Raw genomic sequence first — 11925 nt, 5'->3', positions numbered from 1 at the left:
ATTTACTTTCTGCTCATCATCTGACTGCTGAGCGGATGGGCTCATCCCGAGCATTCTGTGGTTTCATTTACTTTCAGAAAAAAAAAAAACTTCGAGTGTAATTCATTTTAGGTGAGCAATTTGTTTTATGAGCCGTGTATGTTTATTTGAGTTCGCACTGTGGTTGCTGTCTTTTTACTTTTTTTTTTTTTAATGGAGCACCATAAAGACACTGCTTTATCAATTGATTTGTTGTATCAGCAGCGGGCTTCTTTCCAGACTGAGGCACGGCAGCTTTTTGGAGATCATTATGCGGCATATAATTTCACCACAGATATGAATCTGGGTTCATTAGGGCTCCCGCACACGGCCTGTTATGACCTCATTTCGGGGATTTCTGCTGGATGATGGCATTAGCTCTGCATGCACACGCATGCTGTCAGACGGCTCCCCCTCCTGGGATGGTTCATCCGCAGGCACCACTTTAAACTGTGCCAACTTTTTATAGCAAAGGATTAAAAACCCGGGAGTTCAAAAGTTCACTCCCAATCCCACATGCCACGAAAACTCCCCGGTACCACGGCGCTTACAACCTCCCGGGGATGCCGGTGGAGAATTCAGGGTAGAACTGGACGTGTTCCATCACTCTGTTGGTGCTATGTCTTTTTTAAATCAGACCCAGAAGCATTTCTTAACCCAGATGTGTGGGTGCTCACAGACTTTCCTACCCAGACTGGCTTTGAACCATGATCCTCAGCTCTCAGCCTCCTGAGTAGCTGGGATTACAGGCGTGAGCCACCGGTGCCCAGAACATACTTTTTGTTGTCGTCGTTGGTTTTGGTTTTGGTTTTTGCAAGTCACTAGCCTTACCATGTTGACACTTGATCATAGGTATTTGCACCTTTCTAGGGTGGGAAAAGCCCTGTGTGGAGAACTAATGGGTGAAGATCTCTTTGGGGTGCGGGGTGGGCGCTGTGGGAACATGGAGAGATTTCATCTTGCAGAGCAGGGAGATTAAGCAGCTGTGCAGCCGGGTTTGCGAATGCTCAATCACGAAGCTCTGAATTCAGGAAGAGCGTTCTCCTGTAATCCCCGAATATCACATCTGGGCTCTCCCAGCCACGGGATGACATAGTCTTTAAGATGATTTAATGGGCTGCTGCCGCAGAAGAATCTTGGGAGTTTATTTAACAACTGCGCATTATCCGAATGCCGCTCTTGAAATGACGTGCCGCCAAAGCAGATAAAAGCAAACATCCGTGCTCCGTGACGACACCCCTTTATTATAGACTTTTCACTGTAAGTCAGTAGAAATATCCGTACTCAAGCATAAACGGGATATGCAGAAATGGGAAGACGGGAAGAGAGGCTTGGTGATAGGAACTGAGGGTGAGCTATGCTTAACAAAATGGAGGAAACTATCCTTAGAGATTTGGGGGGAGAGGGGTGCAAGATTTGTGAGGTGGAAGGATGGGGGGCTGTTCCTAGCCAACAAATCCCTTCCTCGGGCTTTTCAGCCCTCACCTGGACTTCCAGTGAGCTGGGACACAACAGAGCTCTTTGGCTTGCTTCTCCCTTCCCCACAAATGTGTACCTCAATTATAATAGAAAACGGAGGTTCATCCTAGCTACTCAGGAGGCTGAGATTTGAGGACTGAGGTTCAAAGCCAGCCCGAGCAGGAAAAGTCCCCATGAGACTCTTATCACCAATGAACCACCAGAAAAGCAGAAGTGGCACTGTGGCTCAAGTGGTAGAGCTCTAGCTTTGAGCCAAAGAAGCTCAGGGACGGTGCCCAGACCCTGAGTTCAAGCCCCACGACCGACAATAAGATAAAATGAAATAAAGGGGGGAAAAATCAACTGCCTCAAGTTGTACGCACCTCCTTTCTTACACATTTCTGCTCCCCAAACCGTTCTTTGGACCTCAAAAAGAAACCACACAGTCCATAATTTGAAGCAAAAGGTTAACAATGCTGTTACAGCTATTATCCCTTTTTAAAATAATTATCCTTTCGGTATTTTTTTTTCTTCGCAGCTATATTACCTTCCCCTTTCCCTGAACCCACTTTGCCAGCTGTTTCCCTCGGTCATAAAGTTTTGTTGAACATCATCTCAGGAATAAGAAAAATACCACGTTCTATCCATCAAGGCGAAGGGAGCGCTGGCATCTTCTAACTACAACCGTAACGAGAGTTGATGACAGGTTTCTGTTTTGCCTTGCCAGTGGTCCTTAAGTAAAGCACACACCTGATGCCAACGTACAGGGAATGCAAGGTGGGCGCAATGCAACATTCTGCCTTGCAAAAAGGTGATGGGCTGGCCAACGAGGAGGGATGCAGGCATGCCCGCCACGGCTCATGTCCCCACCCCTACCTCCCCCAAACTGCATGGCCTGGGGCTACACCCCCCAGCCCCCCAACACATGCGGAAGGTAGAAGGCTGGAGGGCGCAGCACAGTGCAAACTCGAGAGCATGCAAAAGGCATTTACAAGTTGACTAGTTCACGGACCGCCAGGCACCCATGGCTTACGCCTGTAATCCCGGCTATTCTGGCGTCTGAGGGGTGACACCATCGGGGGCAGGAAAGTCTATGAGATTCCTCGCTCCAATTAACCACCGAAGACTGGAACTGGAGCTGTGGCTCCATTGGTATGGTGCGAGTCTCCAGCAAAAAATAAAACAGCTCAGGGGCAGCGTCCAGGCCTCAAGACTGGCCCTGCCCCCAATTCAAATACCTACATTCATGAGGGGCTTCAAAATACACCCCCACATGATAAGATGCAATTAACTGCCTATCATGCTCACAAGTACTGTAACTTGTAGGTCACACCTAACCTAATACTTCTAGGAACTTGGAGGCCTTCATTAAAATTGTAGGGAATTAAAAAAGAAAAAAGAAAAACCAATGGTGTTGAATGAGATAAGCCACACACAAGAAGCCAAAAAGGTGTGTTCCTGTTCATCTGAAGAATTTAAGACCTAAGATGATGATGATGATGATGAAGATGATGATGATGATGATGATGATGGTGACGATGATGGTGGTGGTGGTGGTGGTGGTAATGATAACAGTGATGATGCCCATGGTGATTATGATGGTGGTGATGATATTGATGTTGAGTTATTGGTGATGATGGTGATGGTGGTGATGTGATGACGATGGTGGTAATGACAGTGGTGACGATGATGGTGGTGGTGATGGTGATGATGGTGATGGTGATGATGGTGATGATGGTGATGGTGGTGATGGTGATGATGGTGATGGTGATGATGGTGATGACGATGGTGGTGATGATGGTGGTGGTGATGGTGATAAAGATGTTAATAGGGTGTGAGTGTAGAAGAAGGACTGTCTAAGGGAATCAGCATGATGAGAAGGACAAAAGGAAAAGGTCCTGGGAGTAAGGAGATCCAAGGAAGTTTTAGGTACATATGTAAATACATGTAGGTATATTTACATATACTGTAAGTTCATTTGCATAATATTTGCATATACAGTGACATATATATTGATTGTATATAATGCCTAAGGGACTATGTATATGTACACATATGTGTGCATATATATAATAAACCATTACATACATATATATGTATCATGACAAATCCCATAAGCACCATTTGGAAAGGGAAGGAGGAAGGAGGAACAGGCATATGAGGTGGAATGTGCTCAGGGTACCTTGTACACATGGGTGGAAATATCACAACGAAACCTGCTCATAGTATTAATGTCTGTGAATCCAATAAGGAAGTTTAAAAAAATTAAAAGAAAGTACACAACCAAAGCAGATTTAAAAAGTGAGAAAAACATATGTAAATAAGAAATGGGAAGAAACAGAATGTATTATATATATATATATATATATATATATATATATGTATATATATATATATAATCAAAATACATTTCCTTGAAAAGATGAATACAGGTGTTAGATCTCTATGGAAACTGACCAAGAAAAAGAGCCAAGAAGACACAAGCACTCCTTGATTCAGAATGGAAAGGGAATGTTACTATAGATATGTTATACCTCTGTTAATACTACAAACAACTCCGTACCGATAATATGAAAACATGGAATGCGACATCTCCAAAAACCAGCTTGATCACCAGTTCCCTCAAAAGTGAATCGATGCTGAATGAGAATATATTAAGAATAAACAACACTAAATCACTTTATTCAATTGTCCAAATATTAGAAAAAAAATTAAAGCACCACTTCCCAGCCAATTACACAGGAAAATCATACAAAGCCCACCCTAAAAGTCTTTTTTTTGGGATGGGGGTGGGGAGAAGGATGAAAACTGTCCAATTATTTTATAACAGCCAAGGGGGAGGGGGAAGGAAATTTAGCTGGCAATGGTGATGTATGCCTGTAATCCTAGCCACACAAGAGGATGAGGGTCCAAAAACAATCTGAAATAAAAAGGGCTGGGGGTCTGGATCAAGTAGTAGAGCACTTAGCTAGCAAGTACCCTGAAGGCCCTAAGTTCAAACCCTAATAAGCATACGGATACCAAACGGTTACTAAGTCCAACCGAAGTGTCTATGAAAAATAACACACAGTGAGTTAATGGACTTGTACCAGTAAGGAAGACATTTCAAAATCGTACAACTAATACCAGAAGCAACAGGCTAAAGGACAGCCTTCTCCAGACACACAAATGTTTGAAATGTCGGTAGATACCATGACAAAATCTTTTGACAACGGTATAACCGACACTGTCTTAACCCGAAGATGACATCAGTCTTATAAAGAATCCTGGAAAGTTCTGGGACAGAGCTCCCATCATTACCAACGCTGACTATCTGGCACTAGAAATGGTAGCCTAGGAAATACATGAAGAAAAACAAACAGCAAGAAGGTCTTAATGTATGGTTCCTAGAACCAAAACAGTAAAGCTGTTGTCTATACCTAGGGTCTGTAGATTTAATGGATTTAGAAGCTTCTAGACTCAAGATAAACGAACAGATCTTATCTTCACCAGCCTAATCTACTAGAAAGCTGTGTTTCAAACACAGTTGTTGTTGACAGCAATAGTAAATAATCTATCATGCATAAAAATAATGCCACACCACGACAAAAAGCAAAATAAATGAAGATATTTTACTTAACAAAAAGCAAACGCTTTATTTAACGGCCTTGAAGGATACAAAATAAAAATGGAACAAATGGAATCTATTACTTACCTGATGTGAAGAGTAATAGTAATAGCATCAACTACAACCAAAACTGTATCTTCTAGGATCTGCCTTATTCTGAGATGTAGATAGATAAATATATAGGTGGGTATATAGATAGATATATACATACATACATACATACAGATATAGATACATATATACACATGTACATAATAGAAATTTTAATCAGGAAAGTATTATAGAAAGCCATCCCTTGGCAAATATCACAATATATTTTGAAAGTAAGATAGGATGGGCTTTGAAAAATAATAAGTTTGACCCCCAAAAAAGGCAGAATAAAACATGCAGAGGACCACATATAAGGAAACATCCATCTACGAAAAACATAACCTTAAAGGTCAGTAGGAATAGAAGAACTAATTTTGAAATGGTGCTAGGACCACTATTTATTGTGTTGGTTTTCATTACCTTTCAACCCAACTCACTGGATTTTGTTGTTGTTGTTTAGGGGTTGGTTTTTTGTTTGTTGGTTTGTTTTCCTGTTCAATGACATAGGTAGGATCCCGGCCTATTTATTATCTTGTGTCACAGGACACAGTGTGAGTCTTATATCACTAGAGGGCGCTTAAGAGACATGGCATGAATAGGGCCCTAGGAATCCTGGGTCCATGGCGTCCTCTACCCAGGTTACTAGGGCTCTTGTCTCCAATCCAGCAGGCCCCTGCCACAAAGACATCTGTCTCATGCACAGGGTCTTGCACTGTTTGGAAATAAATAAGGGAAATACGCAACGACACATTAACATGAGCATAGGATATACCAGGCACAAGAGTTAAAATCAACTGGGAGCCTCCCCTTGCTGGTCTAAGCTGTTGAAGAAGCCGGCATTATTCCTCTCAGTGTGAGGAACAGTGTGATTTGGAGCCATTCCCTGACTTGATTCAATCCCTCACAAGCTGAGGAGTTTACATGTGATGCCTACATGTAAATCAGAATCGCTCCATCCGGGCCTGCTCCTACCACACCAACCATGGGCCAGCATTTGAGTGACACCTATAGTGTGGAAATAAAAGAAGCTCCGAAGATTAATTATTCACCAGATACTATGATTTGGGGGTGGGAGAGACCTTCGGAAATGTCAATAGACTGCCATACATTATTAATCCATCTCTCTGAGTCAAGAATTTAAATATTTAAGCATTTCTTTGGCTCAAAGGGAGGAAGCAAACACCACAACCACTAAAATTAGTGAGAAAAAATTTAAATGTCTAGTTTTTCCAAATGTACTATTGGTATAGCTCTAATCAATTTCAACAGAACCAAAAAATAAAGAGAATTTGGGAGAAAAATAGTGAACAGGGAAGAAATCCAGGTCACTGATTCTTCCTCTAAAAATCTATTTCCCCAACTATGATTTTTAATATCTTTCTATCTCATTCTAGCTAAAGGTTTAAATTTTTTGCAGTAAACCCCAAAATATGTGATAGCACCTTAATTTTCTTTAGAAAATTGTGTTTATGTAAGGAAAGAAAGGTATTACTTTGACAGCCCTAGTAGCAACAGATAACCATTCTGCACCATCAGATACTTTTTTTTTAACTTAAGCTCTTGAGATCTATAAAACTGCTTCTGCCTAGAGACTCACTGGAGCTTAACGATGAGCTATCAAACAATCGGGGATGCTGTGGATAAAAGACTGAATTCATGATGTAGAAATGAAATCTGACCTACAAAGAAAGTGGGTTAGCAGTCAAAATTAATTTCCACAAACCAGACAGTCAGTGTCCAATGGATTGGTTCAAACGGCCAGGTCAAGACCTCTGACACATCAGGACTGAAGAGGAAAATAAGCTACATTCAGTGTTGGATCAGGTGACTGGATTATACAATATTAGGCAGTATCTCTCTATCATCTATCTACCTATCTGTCCATCTGTCTGTCTGTATATCTGTCTATCTATTGATGGATCTATCCTATCCATCCATCATCCAGAGATTCCATTTTTCTAGAGAAGTCTGACACAGTCTAACACAGATGTGCTAACTAGGAAAGACCCAACTGTATGGCAAGTAACACATAATAGACAATAAATAATAAGCCGGGCGCCGGTGGCTCACGCCTGTCATCCTAGCTACTCGGGTGGCTGAGATCTAAGGATCACAGTTCAAAGCCAGCCTGGGCAGGAAAGTCCATGATACTCTTATCTCCAATAAACCAATAGAAAACCAGAAGTGGCACTGTGGCTCAAGCGGTAGAGCACTCACCTTGAGCTGAAGAGCATAGGGACAGCGCCCAAGCCCAGAGTTCAAGCCCCATGACCGACAAAAAAAACAGACAATAAATAATAAATGAGATGAAACCTTAGCTCTAAAAAATGCCTAGGGAGCAGGGTCCTGGTGGCTCACCCCTGTCATCCTAGCTACTCAGGAGGCTGAGATCTGAGGATCCGGGTTCGAAACCAACTAGGGCAGAAAAGAGACTAAGACTCTTATCAATTCAAATAACACCACAAAACCAGAAGTAGCACTGTGGCTTAAAGTGATAGAGCACTAGCTTTGAGTGAAAGAGCTCAGGGACTGCGCCCCGCCCTGAGTTCAAGCCCCACAACCAAAAATTAAATAAATTCCTTCTCTCAACTCAAAACCATCACTTAGCAGATTCACAAGGATATATTTGTTTGCTTAAGCTTTAGGAGAACATCAGGCGTGGGGTATCCACTCAAATAAACACAGATTCCCACCAAACTGGTTCCACTTTACGTCTTATTGTTAAAAAAAAATTTAAGTATTCTTTTGGGCATTTTGCCAGTTCTAACAACATAAAAATCTTGAAGAGTTTTCCTTCACCGATATAATGTTGCTGTTAAAAACAAAAGTAATGATGAAAACAGTTTAGATTATTAATTGCATTTTAATCTTACTGTTAGGAATGTATCTTTGAACCAATAAAGGTTCTAACTTTCATTTTCAAAAGACACATGGTAATTGTTTTAAAATAGAGATTTCAAAATGGGTTGATTGTGTTTACGCTTTCTTTTGCCGGGGTAATTTTAATATTTTCAATTAAATATTTTAATTAGCTGCTCTCAAATTACCTTTGCCAATGACACAGTTGTCTATAAGAACTGGAGACCTGCAAACACTGTCTTAAAATTCAATTAATTTAAAATACATTGGAATAAATTATGGGGGATTTTTTTTTCCAGGACAGTTCTTTTAGAAGGCTGAAAAAAAAAAGAGATAAACAATTAAAAGATTGTTTCTCCACAGTCAGTGTAATTGCAAGGTTTATCTATAATTATTACAAAATCCTGCACGTGTCATAGAGAATATGAGCAAGATGGATTTTTAAAATCACCCATACACTTTTCATAAGTTAACTGAACCACAGCAATGCGGTTTAGCCCCTAGGAATTGACCTACCTTTCCTTCTCCATGCTAGCTTCCTTCTTCCCTCTCAACTTCTGCCCTCCGTGGTCCTAGGGACCAGGGAAACTCGGACTGCAAACTAGTCTCCATTGACTCATAATGTGTGAGCCCCTAAGCAATGTGTAATGTACCCCTGGTGCGCCCCTGAGCTTGAGATCAGTGGTACCATGCTGCCCTGTGTTATGTTTGTCCGATGGTCACCAACCCTTTGCCTTCTCTCACTTAACACCATGTTCTCGAGACTCGCTGAGACTGAAATACACACAGCTCTACCCCACTCAGCTTCCCAACACATAAACGCTACACCCCATGCCCACACATGACACCCCCCCACAGAACACTTCACACACGCCACACCACCACCCTACCACACCCACACAGCGACTGCACACTCAAGCCACACAGACATCACACATCACATGCAGCACACACACACACACACACACACACACACACACACACAAGCAAACAGTGCCCACATTCCCACTCACAAACCCAGTCTTGCCATTGCCAGGAAGTTGGAGACTCAATTCTAATCACTTCTTTAAAATACTTCGGCTCATCAGAAATGCAACTTCAGTGCAGCCGTGAGGAAACACAGAGGGTTGGGGGAATGCACTATGATGGTATGGCACGTGAGAAAGCAATCATCACCTAGCGTGGCATCCTTAAAAACATGTAGACAAAGATTCAAGACTAGTATCCAAACAAAACGAGAGTCAAGAAGGCATAGAAAAAGATTTTCTTCCCTTGGTCCGACATGATTCTTGATGCCCCTAGAGTGCTCGACAACCATGTGATCCCCAAAACAATTCTAAATAGAAAAGTGGGGTTCCCTGGCCAGAGGATATGGGAACAGACGCACCTCAGGTCCCTGCAGGAAACAAGGAAAAGAAGAGCCTCGGATGGGGGAGTGGGAGTCAAGGATTCGAAAATGGGTCCCCAGGAGTCACAGAGAAAGATCAATGTGCTGGAGAACCAATGAAGACAGAGACCTTCTGACAGAAGTCAGAACTGACCTAAGTATGACTGACGTTCATCCCAGACTCATGACCCGTGCTGGCTGCTCATTTGTGGAGGCAGAGCGGGCACAGGCCAAAGCCTTGACCCCCCAACTGCTATCAGGCCCCAGGTTCGTGCCCTACGGAACAAAACATAGTGCTGGCATTGTTCTTGTTCAGGCCACCATTGGTCACATTTTTGGGCCTGGAAATGGAAGGATTCACTGACGGTTCATCAAAGTGTGGATGGTGCATGCCCCCTAATCTCAAACACTTTGGGAGGCTGAGGTAAAAGAGGATACTGAGTTCAAGATGCAGCTCAAGCTTGGCCTGGAAAGACAATAGCTTTGGTTTCAGCATGGAGGGAAAAGGAAACAAAGCAGTGACAAACGAACAGAGAGCCTGGTCTTTCTCTCAGCACAGAAGGCTACGGCTGTCAGTCTTTAAGATCACCTTCCCCTTGTTCACCCTAGTTAGGACCCATTTACTGATCACTTGCTGTATACTACGCTGTGGTTAGCAGGAGAGGTTGAGAACAAGATGAATGAGAAATATCTGTGTTCACCATGGGAGTGATGCACAGAATTCAGGGTCTGGGATGAGGGAGAATAGCAGTAGAACTGCTTGCTGGGGAAGATTCCAGAAACGACCCCAAACAGAGAAAGCTATTTCAGAAATGTATATGGGGCTGGAGGTATGGCCCCTCCCACTTTTGATTTTCAAGGTATGATCAGGAATCTTTGAACTCCAAAGGTCTCATCAAAGTTCCACATTAAAAATGGATACCCAAGTCTAGGGGTAGGGGTTGGGGGGGGAGGGTTGGTGCACCAATGGCTCCTACCTACAAATCCAGCTCTTGAGGAGGCTGCCACGCCTGAGCAAGCAAAGTCGGTATGACTCGTATCTGTTATTAGCCACCCAAAAGCTGGACGTGGAGTTATGTCTCAAGTGGTAGAACACTAACCTTGTGTGAAAAAAAGCTAGGCCCACAGTTCAAACCTCAGGACCACTACCCATTAATTAATTAACTTTAAGAAACAGATGACCAGAGAGGATGGTGGCTCCAATTTTACTTTGGGAATCCTTAAAGGAAAAACAGGAGAGAGTTAAAGATCTCATGCTGTGACTCATCAATCCACCAGTGACAACAGCTCACAAACTGGAGATGTTGATAAGTAATAAAAGTTAGAAAATGATGGGCGTGACGGTGACAAATGTAAAATGAAAGATGAAAGAGGAGGGGGAGGGGGAGGGGAAGCCCCCATGGATGTAGAGAAACAAGTCACCAAGGAATCGGGAAGTCTTCCTGGACCATGAACACTGGGGCTGGGAAATAAGGAGGGTGGGGTTGGGACAAAAGCTGGGAGTGGCAGATTCTTCTTTCTTTTCTTTTTTTAAAAATAATATATATATTATTGTAAAGATGCTGTACAGAGGGGCTACAGTTACATGAGTAAGGTAATGATTTCATTTCCTATCGAGCATTGTTATCCCCTCCTTTTTTTCCCTCTACCATCCCTCCCTCTCCACCTCCCCAACTCCTCCCTACCTCCCAAAGGTGTAAAGTTCGTTTTGAACATAGTGTCTTGTACATCTCAGTGTTACAATGGGTCATGCTGAATCCTTATTTCAGCATTTGGTTTTATCCCTTCCCCAAATTAGAAAAATGTATATACAAGATGCAGGGCACCGGCATCAAATACAGTGACAACAGGGGTTTCTTCTTTCTTTGGAGAGATGATACTTATACATTCACGATGTTCCGTAGAAGAACTGTCAGATAAGCACATATATATACATATATACATATCTATTTAGATAAGCACATATATATTTAGATAAACACATATATATTCAGATAAGCACATATATATGTATATACATATATACACCTATATATCTGACAGTTCTACGGAACATCTATATATTTATGGAACATATATATCTGTGTATATATATATATATATATATATATATATATATATATATATGGGAGGCAAAGGAATATTATGCAGGCACGATAAAGAATTCACTTCTACCATTTCTTTGCAGCAACGCGGGTGGGCGGTCGGTGCAGTTTTGAGTCAAGCCTGACTCACGACCTTCTGTGAGAGGAAGTAACCCCAGGTCCAAGCCTGTTCCCAGATTCGAGGGAGGGGCGGAGGGGTGCGGGCCCCCCCCTCCAGACCATGGCGGGGGTCTCGGGAACCTGGTGGAAGTTCTGAGGCGGCCCGGCCTCCGGGTTTCACGGGGATTGCGGACGTCCCGGTTCCAGGGCTTTCGTTCCCTTTCCAGCATTGGAGATGCGATCATAAACAATTCACGTTCCAGCGCTGACACTGGAAGCCACGCCCCCTCCCGTCACCATGG

The sequence above is a fragment of the Dipodomys merriami genome, unplaced genomic scaffold, assembly GCF_024711535.1.
Source record: "Dipodomys merriami isolate MVZ:Mamm:240054 unplaced genomic scaffold, mDipMer1.0.p SCAF_33, whole genome shotgun sequence".
In the NCBI taxonomy this organism is placed as follows: Eukaryota; Metazoa; Chordata; class Mammalia; order Rodentia; family Heteromyidae; genus Dipodomys; species Dipodomys merriami.
This window is presented reverse-complemented; position numbering follows the sequence as displayed.